The sequence below is a fragment of the Triticum dicoccoides genome, chromosome 7B, assembly GCF_002162155.2.
Source record: "Triticum dicoccoides isolate Atlit2015 ecotype Zavitan chromosome 7B, WEW_v2.0, whole genome shotgun sequence".
In the NCBI taxonomy this organism is placed as follows: Eukaryota; Viridiplantae; Streptophyta; class Magnoliopsida; order Poales; family Poaceae; genus Triticum; species Triticum dicoccoides.
The window spans coordinates 619,980,848-619,991,730 of record NC_041393.1 but is presented as its reverse complement, the minus strand read 5'-3'; the positions used below and the strand labels follow the sequence as shown (position 1 = coordinate 619,991,730).

At 44.0% G+C, this 10,883-nt stretch overlaps 1 long non-coding RNA gene across 1 annotated transcript; it reads right to left on the bottom strand.

Annotated features, from left to right (window-relative positions):
* Positions 1 to 7,581: 7,581 nt before the first annotated feature.
* Positions 7,582 to 8,351, bottom strand: LOC119336685. Its single transcript, XR_005162724.1, has 3 exons — positions 8,299 to 8,351; positions 8,121 to 8,197; positions 7,582 to 7,789 (listed from the first exon to the last, which is right to left on the bottom strand). It is a non-coding gene; the product is annotated as an uncharacterized LOC119336685 (long non-coding RNA).
* Positions 8,352 to 10,883: the final 2,532 nt, after the last annotated feature.

Sequence of the window (10,883 nt, the reverse complement as noted above, 5' to 3'; positions counted from 1 at the left end):
AATCATCTCATGACATCACAAAAACAACGAGATTCTTCAACAGCAACGCCTTTAGGAAGGGAGCGATACTCAAGCGTTGCCGTCATCAGACTCAACCACCAAGGCTGGAATCTAGGTTTTCACCTTGAAGAATCAATCCAAGTATATTCAAGAAATGGCTTCAACGAGATAACGACGTAAAAACTCAACTTTCCAGGTATAACCAGCTTGACTCGGACTTAGGCTTTCAACCAAGAGCTCAAGACCAGATGCTGGGGTAGCACCACCATCGAAGTCACTGAAGTGTTGTCGCCACCACTTTCCTGCAATCCTAGCAGCTACATGTGGTCGCCACTACTGCACAACCATCCAGATGCATCAAAAGTCTTCGTCCATAATTTGCATCTCATCGCCGAAGTCAACCACTGGATCTTGAGAGATGGACGCTCCCGAAGATCTGTCGGTGACTAGCGTTGTCATGGATCTGTAGTAGGCCGGCCAAGGCGAATCGCCTACCAAGGAAGCCAGATCGGGGTGCAGGGCCATGACAGGCCAAGCTGATGCAGCACCAGTGCCTCCACACTGCCGCCATGAGCTCACGCTTCATCGCCGGCTGTGCATCTAGGCTGTCGTGTGAGCCCCCGCTAGAATGAACGCCCCACGCGCTGCTCCAACCCAGCAAAGGGGGGACTGGTTCCCACCGCCACTAATAATGGCGGGCGGGCTTTGCCCGGTGATGCTCGGGAAGGGGATGGAGAGGTGGATGTGCGGGCAAGGTTTCTCTCCCGGGTTGCTCGCGGGAGAGCGACCCGGGAGGCCCTCGCGTTCCGTTTCCGCTTGTCCGATTCGCACATGTGCCAGATTCATCATACGTATACACGAAAAGTTGGTACAATAAGAATGGATATGGCCTTGTGATTGTACTTGATTGTGTATATATTATTATCAGGTACTCCCTCCGATCCATATTATTCGTCTTAAATTTGTATAAATGTATGTATCTAGACAAATCTAAGATAAGTAATACGGATTGGAGGAAGTACATCCTTCCGTCGATACATGCAAGCAAACACAGTTGACCATAGAGTACATGTATAGCCGGATAGTCCGGCCGGTCAGCACTCAACACTGGCTACCATAGGCTATGGTCCCCAGCAGTTGCTGTTGCAGTAGTTGTCACAGTCGTTCTTGCAGCTTTTGCCACGGCTGTACGCGCAGTAGCTGCATGTATTGTAGGAGCATTCGGAGTTGCATGACTTGTCGGCTTCAGCACTGCAGTCACAGCTGCCCGTGCAGACGGCCTTGCACTTTTTGATCGCTGGGGTCTTGCACTCCTTGCAGCGGCTCTCATCGTTGTCGCATACCTCTTTGCAGTCCATGGAATGGGAGGCTTGGCACGCCGGGAAGCACTGTACGCGGCACTCACCGCATCCGAGCCGTGGTCCTAGCCCCGGACCCAGCGCAGGCGCTGGCGGTATCGCCATCAGTGGTGGTGGTGGTGCCTGCGCCGGTGGTGGTGGTGGTGGTGGTGGTGCCTGCGCCGGTGGTGGTGGTGGTGGTGGTGGTGGTGGTGGTGGTATGGCCTCCGGTGGTGGCGGTGGCGCCTGTGCTGGTGGCGGTGGTGCCGGGCCAAGGGAAGGACAGCGTCCCAAGGAAGGTATGACCAGCAGGGCGAGAACGGCAGCGACGGCGGCCAGCTTCAGAGTAAGAGGGCCTGCACCTGACGCCATTGCGCCGTGGACACGGCAAGCAAACCTTGAGCTAGCCTGAGAAGAAACACGAGAGAACTGTAGCTACTGGTGTACTGAATGGAAGGAGCCGGGATGCATCTTTATAGGCACCCAGATCTAGGTGCTAGTCATCACTGAAATATGCGTAGATGTGACATCTATGTAAACTACTCAATGCATGCATGTTACTACGCCATTCTAGAGGGTTGACATCTGCGCAATGCATGCATGTTACTCCTATGGCTATTCATAGTGGGCAGTAACTTATTCTCATGTCATGCATTTTTTTTCATGGTAATACTGTCTCATTTATATCATAAGGATCATAGTATAAACCATGTACATACCGACCTGGTAAAATTAAAAAGACATTCGAACGCTAGCCTTTACACATAAGAATATCAGCCAAGAAGTAAAAATACAAACAAGAAGACCGAAGAATCCTTTGAGCTTGACATCAAAGCTCGTCACATCCAAGGTGGCTCACCAATAAAGACAAAGCCATTTCTGTTGAACGAATCAGATCGGAGCAACACCCCGGACACTCCGGATTTGGCACCCCTGCATGACTAAGACGCCGGAGGAGGAAACCATACGAGCCTTCCACGAACCACAAACCCAGCACACGATCCATGCCGCCGATGCAGATCACAATCTGCATCTACTCCTGGACTACCTCCTAAGCTCCGCGCGACGCTGGAGCAAACGCCGTCGCAACGACAGAGTCCGAGGACACAGGTCCGCCACAAGGATGCCGCTGTCGCACCATCATTTTCTTGAATAGACTGGTTTCCAAATCCAGCCCCCATGTGGATTGCCTCGTCAAGAAGGATCTGAAGAATTTTCATTCGGTGTTGCCATCGTCATTGTCGTAGCCAAGACGATGAATAGCCCAAAACCTAAGCTACTTAATGCCTAAAACGATCCACGCGCGTGGTTCCGGTGACCCCCACACCACCGCCGACCAAGGTCGTCGGCAGAGGGGAGCCATCGGAGGACGGTGGCGGAGGAAAGTGCCCTGGCAGCTGGAGGCGAGATCGTCTTTCTTTCTTCCAATATGTATGTTCCGTCACTTTTAGGGGTCAGTTTTGGAGATCCCCTCAGTTCAATATTATCGACCAGTGTCATGCATATGACACTACTCTGTGTTACTACCTTCGTAGTGTAAAGTATCATAGAAGTAATATCATAGATGGTTGCATTTATTAGGTTATAGGCTTATTTTTCTTGGGTTGTGTTATGTTACGATAACATATTGTTAACATTTGCCACATGAGTAAACTTATATTAGGATGTGTTATGTTACTGCTTCCTCCTTTCTGTTTTACATGGTTTATCTCAAATTTTTTCGTTTTTCTGAGTTAAAGGGCTCATCTCCGTCTCCTATTGACATTCCGAGGCGCATCGAATATTTGCATGCCATAATTAAAAAGGAACTCACCAATGCATGTAATGTTACTACTCATCTAGCAAACAATCATGCATGCACTGCAATTAATTCAAATTAATGCATCATTTAATTTGAGTAGCTTTGTAAAGTACGATATACATTCCTTCACTCACCATCTATCTTGGGTAATGAGATTTTTTATTTAAGCTTTGTAAACCGGAGGGAGTAGATAAGTTACTCCCACTATGACTACTAGTAGAATGCCCGTGCGTTGCCACGGACATTTCAATTTTGTTTTATTGCATATATATACATGTATTATTGCATAAAACTCTATGAAATTTTGGTCCCTTCAAACATCGCCTCGACACCCTTTTAATGGATTACTTTTGTCCATCCCCATCCCTCTCATCTCCAAAACTAAAAATATTTAAAAATACGTGCAAGATATATACGAAGAACAACAATTATTTGTATGCATCTCTTCCCATTTTGTAGAACTCAACAAGTTTTCAGTCTAGTCCATCATAAAGCTTTGTCAAGCGACATTTTTAAAGCATCATCCGAAGGCATGAGGTTTTATCTCTGATCTAAAGTGAACAATAAACATATATTAAAAAAGCTCCATATACAATTGGTCGTATGCTAAATGCAAGCATGTGCTCATTTTTAGTCGGGAGTGAGTGGCATTATGCTTTTTAGTAAAGTGAGTCGCATCTGAATCCTTGTTCAAAATGACTTGTTGGGTTGGTGATATTTTTCACTAATATAAAAAAATATGACATTTCTCTCATAGCATAGAGGTGATTTTCCCTATAAAAAAGAAAACATCCAATCCTTTTCTTCTTATCTTAAAAAGCAATTCACTCTCTCACTCTATCACCACACCGCGCAACACTCACTCACTTCTCATTCCCCCGGCCTGTTCTCCTTGCCATGGCGTCGCCGCAGCCACTGTTGTCTTCCCTTGATACCACGACATCCGGCATGTACGTTCCTCTCACCATAGTCTCCCCATCCGCCCAGTGTCGCCCGCCCCCTCCTATGTATCCAAAGCCGGTTCCCAATGCCAAGAAATGTACACCATCACAGCAGAGGGCGATCATTACATTTTGTTTTTGCATCCATGGTATACGCAATGATATATATCATGTGATGCTTTCGCCTCTTTTTCTGTTTCCTTGTATCAATATTGCAAGGTTGTTTTTAGTTTTCAATAAAATTGTTGTCATTTTTTGTTGATTGCTAATATCTTACTTAGAAGGATGCATTTCAGCCTCAAGATAGCTAATATCTTATTTAGAAGGATGCTTGCATTTCTTGTTTACTGATAGACAAAGCATCGGTCGACGCAGGTGTGGGGTCCAATGGATCCATGGTGCTTCCCTCGGCGCAAGCCCTTCGACATGGACGACCACAGTGACGGAAAGGATGACGAGGCCAGCGGAGTTGAGTCCTACGGAGCAAGATCGATCTCTAGTTACAGAGAAAAACATGTATAGTAAATAGACACGAAAAGGATATGTCAGGTTATCCAAAAATAAGATAAAAGGTTGCATGGAGCAGCTAAACCATGCAATTTCTGTTCATGAAGAAATCAACTCTTCGGACAAGCAATTTGGACCATGAACAAGCATATCAGTTCATTTTAGAGCATGAACTCCAAAACCAAGTATGAAGACACTTCAACATGATTCCAGGTGCTAATCAAACCAGATACATGGAAATAGATAAAGTTCACTTTCCCTTGAGTTGAATATTTTCTTGCAAATTCTTAGATAGAAACACTAATCAGGATGTAGATTTCAATCAACGGAAATCATAAACCAGAAAGTACATTTTCTTAACCAGCAGAATATCAATCTACAAATTACTATTTGTGGTTCATGGGATATCGTTCCACAAGTTAAAATTCATTCGAAATCCAGAACCAACACTACAAGCACAACATTAAGTTTATGGGTTCAAAATAGCAGGTACATCAAAAAGTATGTACAAATGGCCTTAACTTCAAAGAAGAGATTAAGATGCATGCCGCAGTATCTAAGTTCCAGCAAGTGTGCGCAAACACTATCATAATTAAGTTCATTTCTTTTTTTTAGAAATGACAGCAGTAGAGACTCCCACTGTTAAATTAGGTTACAGAAAATTAATTTTATTTCTCTTATCAAGGAAAAGAAATCAACAAGCTAATTAATAGGGCAAGGGAACTTAAATTATTTCAAAGGCACTTATTTGCTTCAGATGACATCTGTTACTGCAAAATTATTGGCCAGGGAAATGAGAGGAACAACTCTAACAACACAAGATCCACGGAGGCTCGGGAAGTGAGAGAGTAGGGGCGCCAGCAGCACGCAATCCATGGCGATTTGGGGAGGGAGAGAAGGAGCAGTGTGGATGTGACTGGTTGCAGCCCTTGCAGGGCGTGGAAATAATTCAGTGAAGGGGAAGGGGAAGCTACCAAGTCCCTTTTTAGGGGTAGAAGATATGCAAATAATTCAGCAAAAAATACAATCCTACGTACAGCTTTGTTAATATCCTCATAGTAGGGGGGTGGGGGTTAGGATTGGTTCAGGCATACCTTGGCTAATCATGCAACTTTTATCCATGAACCAAAGTTCCTGCCCGTGTAAGTTTAACATACTTGCAAGCTCCTCCTATAGGAGTTATTAGTACAATAAGCGAGCAGTATTATTGTTGTGGTAATTTTAAATGAACCTGGGGAAAACTGACAAAGCATTTTCGTTCACGTAATATGAGGGTTATGACAGTTGACGTAATATGAGGGTTATGACAGTTCACGTGATATGAGGGTTATGACAGAATTCAAGAAGCCTAATCATACAGCTGAAATGCTCTTTCAATGTTGTTGGTCCCATGAACCATGAAAAAAATCCATCTACGGATTTTTCTTCATGCCAGAACCGCATGGTTCATTAGACTGGGTATATGATATGTAGTGTGCAGAGTGGATATATGATATGTAGTACACGGGGTGGGTATATGATATTTAACAGCGGTCTGCATAGTATACTACATATCATATACCGAACATCCAGATCTCTGTCAGATATGACTGATATAGAACTACGAAAATATGTGCCCACGTTGCAACCCAGGATTGGCCAAATATTTCATAAAAAGCACATCAACATTTTTTTACAGTCAAATCAGTCTTGTTTATTTTCCTCCACCATCTCCAGCTCACAATCCCCCGGCCAAGCCTCCCACACTCACACTTCTAACACGTAACCATGCAATTATGCTAACATGATATCATGATTCCTGTAGTGTTTAGAAATTATAAGTGAAAGGCACATCTTAATTCTCCTTCTCTGGCTCCCTTCTCCTTGGTTCATTTTTTCCCTTGAGCTCCGCATTAAATTTCGGCAACAAGGTAGATTTTAAGGCATGAGCAAGCAAGTAAAAATTAGTATCTTGACAAAGTTTGAGTAGAAATCTTATTTTAGTACAAGGGGATATTTTAGTAGCTTCAGAACAAATTCACAAGAAGGAATTTTTGTTGCTTCATAGAAGTTTTAGTATGAATACGAAATAGAAGTAGTTGTCCAGATTCTTGAACGATAAGCAGCCATTCTTGTGAGCTAAATAAACTATGTCATCAGCGTAACATTGTTACCTGCAAAGTAACCAGCAGCGACATCATTGTTAATCCTAGTATTACAGAATAATGAATGCATCAAGCTTGTTGAAGTATTTCCACCAACATCTTTTGGATCCAAGTGTACTTCAGATTATTGTTGTATATTTTACTTCTCTAAACAGTTCAACTTCACTTTATTGTTGTATATAGTTTACTTCCCTAATCAGCTCGACCAATAATATTATCAGTGGCCCAGTGAAAGAGTTATTTGGTTCATTGCCCGTCTGAATATGTAGTGGCCATCGAATTGGCATAGCAGAGGTTGAGTGTTGTACTTGTATTAGCAAAATATAGTTGAATCTTCTGCCGTAGCAAAACATAGTGGCCATCAAATTGACATAACAGTGGCCATCCAACTGAGATAGCAGAAATACTATTTTTTTAATGGAACAAAATACATCTGTAGGAACATTATATAGTTGTACACATTCAGGAGTAATTTTCCCCGTATAAGATTGCCCTATAAGGAATAAAATATAGTTGTATTTTCTAATGGAACAAAATACAGCTATAGGCATTAAAACTGTACCTGGGCATGGTACTCAAGATGCTTTTTTTTTCTTATTGCATCATGTACACTTTAAAAAGAGGTGCTGACTCTACAATTTTTCAAGCATCAAACCATATAAGAGTAATTGCCCGTGTGAGGTATTGATTTTGTCGCTATTTGTTAGAAATACATCATATCAAAGCTTCAGAACCCATTTTCTCTTAGGTCAATAACACGCAGATCAAACATTAAAACTTGGAGATGGGATTAACAATTCCATGGAACATCAACATCTCCTACTGCTACCAACAATAGGTTAGCACTTCCGCTTAATCTGGTAATTCACCAAGAGCTTAAGGTAGGCAAGAGGGGGACTAACCATAGATCAAGAAAGAGTGTGGATGTATCTAACATTTCTCGTATTTGCTGCTGACCACCACTGATAGGTATCTCTGTATCTATTTGTCCAATAGCGCATAGCACTGTTCCAAAGCTCTCAGTTTCAGGCATAAAGCAATGTAGATGCTATGGTTACCCTGGCAGACATGTAAAGAAGATACATAATAAAATGCCTTTGACTGAATACATTGGCAGTCTGCTAGTACTTCTGAGCTCTAACCCTCTAAACTCTCGATGTTCTGAATCACAAATGTCTTTGATTGAACAGGAATTTGATGAATAAAAATTAGCAATATAATCTATGACCCAAAATTTTGAAAAAAAATGACAATTAGCAATGATCACAGGAGATTTCTTTGTGAATCGATGATCGCAGGAGATCACAGAATAAGGAAAACATGTGTGCATCCTTTCCGTAATATACATGTGCGGAAAAAATTCAGAATGATGCAATTGTATCTTTTTTACCTTGCAAGAAAATGGAGTTCCCATATTTTGCTGAAAAGGAATCTGAAGTAGCCCCCCATATCAGTTCAAATAATACCCTGAAACCATTGTCATCTCAGGAATAACAGTTCAGTATGAATTAGAACATTCTATATAGAAGGCTTTAAACATGGAATTGGGCTAGTAAAGGCACACTAACCAGTATGTGGAATCATTTGATCCTCTTTGCTTCTCATATGTCATTACCTGCATAATGACCGAACATTTAGCACAGGCCAGCTAGTAATGTGTGTAGACAATACAAAATATTACCTCTTCACAAATATAGCACGGCGAAAGACTGTCCGAAGCAAGCCAACAAACTGTTGTACTTTGGACCAAGCATGCTATTTCTATACCTTTTATAGACTGCCAGCTGATCATTCTTTCAGAAGTATTCATGAACTCTTCACAGAGCTGCACTCTTTCCTCCATGAAACATATTTACTTGTCTAACTACATACATACGCACACAATACTAAGTGTAACACAGACTTGCAAAAACATATCTACCAACGCATGATGGGTACCACCACCTATCTCTGCCCCTGCATGATTGGCGTCGATTCCACTCACGGCAACAACGCCTTCTCATCAACCGACGAATCCGGTGGCAACAGTGCGGAAGAATTGCGAGACATCTATTCAGAACAAATGAATGTGCAACTTCAATACGGATATGGTACTATGAGAAGGCCATTGAAGATACTTATGCAGAGGGGGGCAGTGCCGGAGCAAATGCAATAGGCCCTGCAAGTTAATTCACTATAGTAATATTAATGTACAGTAAGTGGTCCGTACCGAGGCGATGTCAAGGCAAGGTCAACAAAGGAGAATTTAAGATATCTGGAGCTAGGATCTGCGTCTGTATCTACACATCACAAGCATGTAACAAACAAGAACATTTTTCGTTAATTAGAAGTAAATTTCTTCAATGAAAATAAATTGTTGCAAGCAGAAACCGACCTCTACAAACGAGCGGGACGGGGAGTGACTTGCAGATCCTCGGAAGGGAGATGCCGAGGGTGTAGTTGATGGGGAGGCTGAAGATCACTTTGCCAGTTAGGATGAGACACACATTGTAGGCGCCGGTGCGGACCACCCCGACCACCGCCCTGCAGCACTGCAGCATAGGCGAGGCTCCTCCATTGGTGAGGACAGTGCCAGAGGCCATCCACGCGTGCTCCAGTGACTGGTTGTTCAGCAGCCGGAGGTCGCTCCTGAATCAAACGACGACCATGCTGCGCATGCCGCCACCCCACCGTAGGCCAGACTTGCTGTGTCTCCGGAAGGCCGCGCGCTAAAGGCGTCGTCGGCCGCCCTGGGGGCCTCTTCAGCGGCGTGGGAAGGGAGTGTCGCAGCCGCCGCCACAAATCACGAGGGCGCCGAGTCTATTTTCGGGAGGATAAGGATCCATCTTTCCCGCAACCGCCGCTAGGGTAGTCGCCGCTGAGAGGCAACGACCAGCTAAATAGGCGAGTGTGAAAAGAGAGGGATGAGGGCGGCGGCTCCTGTCGGACCTCGGTGTCAGTGAAGGACTCCGCTATGGCGGCTGGGGCGTCTTTGACTATCCGCGTTGGAAACGGATCGAGGGGAGGCATGTTGGCTGATTTTTTTCGTTACGTGCGAGGGCGAGAGACGTGTCCATGATGGCCGGCCTCCACCAGCCCTTGATATCGCCATTAGTGGAGAAGCCGAAACCTATGTGCCTCCGCTATCATCTCATGATCTAGGAGAGAGAGCTTGGTGGGGAGGTGGACCAGGAGGAGAAGAGCGGGCGGCGACTGCCGCGAGAACTGGCCGTCGCGGAGTGGATCAATGGAACGGAGTGGTGGGTCGAAGGAGGCGGGGGCGCGGTTGGCGTCGAGGTAGGGTTCGGGAGGTCGGGATCAGGAAGGAAGCAGGTGGGGTGGGATGGATCGGCGAAGAGATCCGCGATGGCTGCTGTGGCGTGGTTCCGGTCGTTGTATCGAATAGTAGATCAAGGGCAACCTTCTTCGTCAGATTTTTTTTTCTCTGGTGCGTGTGATTTATGGATCGTGATTGATTCTTTTCAAATTGGATCATGATTTTTTTTCTCAGCTTGACCGTGATTGATTCTTTCACATAAATACATTACTAAATAATTTGCGACAATATGGAAGGTTCTGATCCGTTCAAATTTTTTTGAATTATGGCCTTACCATACCTGGATTGATTTATTACTATACGTGGATTAATTGCGATCGATCTGCTCTGGGCATGAGGGTTTTTTTGGCAAAGGTTTTTTGGCAGAGATGGGATGATGACGAAAAATAAAACGATGGTGGGGAATGACGAAAATAAACCAGCGAAAATAAACCGCATGAACTATTCACCAACTGCTTCATTAGAAGTAGAGACTAGCCTACTACGCATCTTGACCGAGCACGGCTCTTCCTTTGGACTCCTACTAATGCAGGGCAAAATGCCGTTTCAGTTCTTCCAACTAATTATGTTGTTCTGCTCAACCAAACTTTGTGTAGGAATGTTTATCAAAACAAGGCTGTAATTAAGGAGATTGGCCGACACACTCGAGTAATCTAGTTTTCTTTACACTGAGATCTAACCAAAATAGGAAGTCAACATCTCTTGAAGTTGAAGGCAACATGTGACGTGAACGCCACAGATCTTGACTTGCAACTTGGTACAATATAGATATACCTATGCTATAGTTTAGTACTCCCTACTCCCTCCGGTTCACTTCCTAACTAATAAAATATGAGT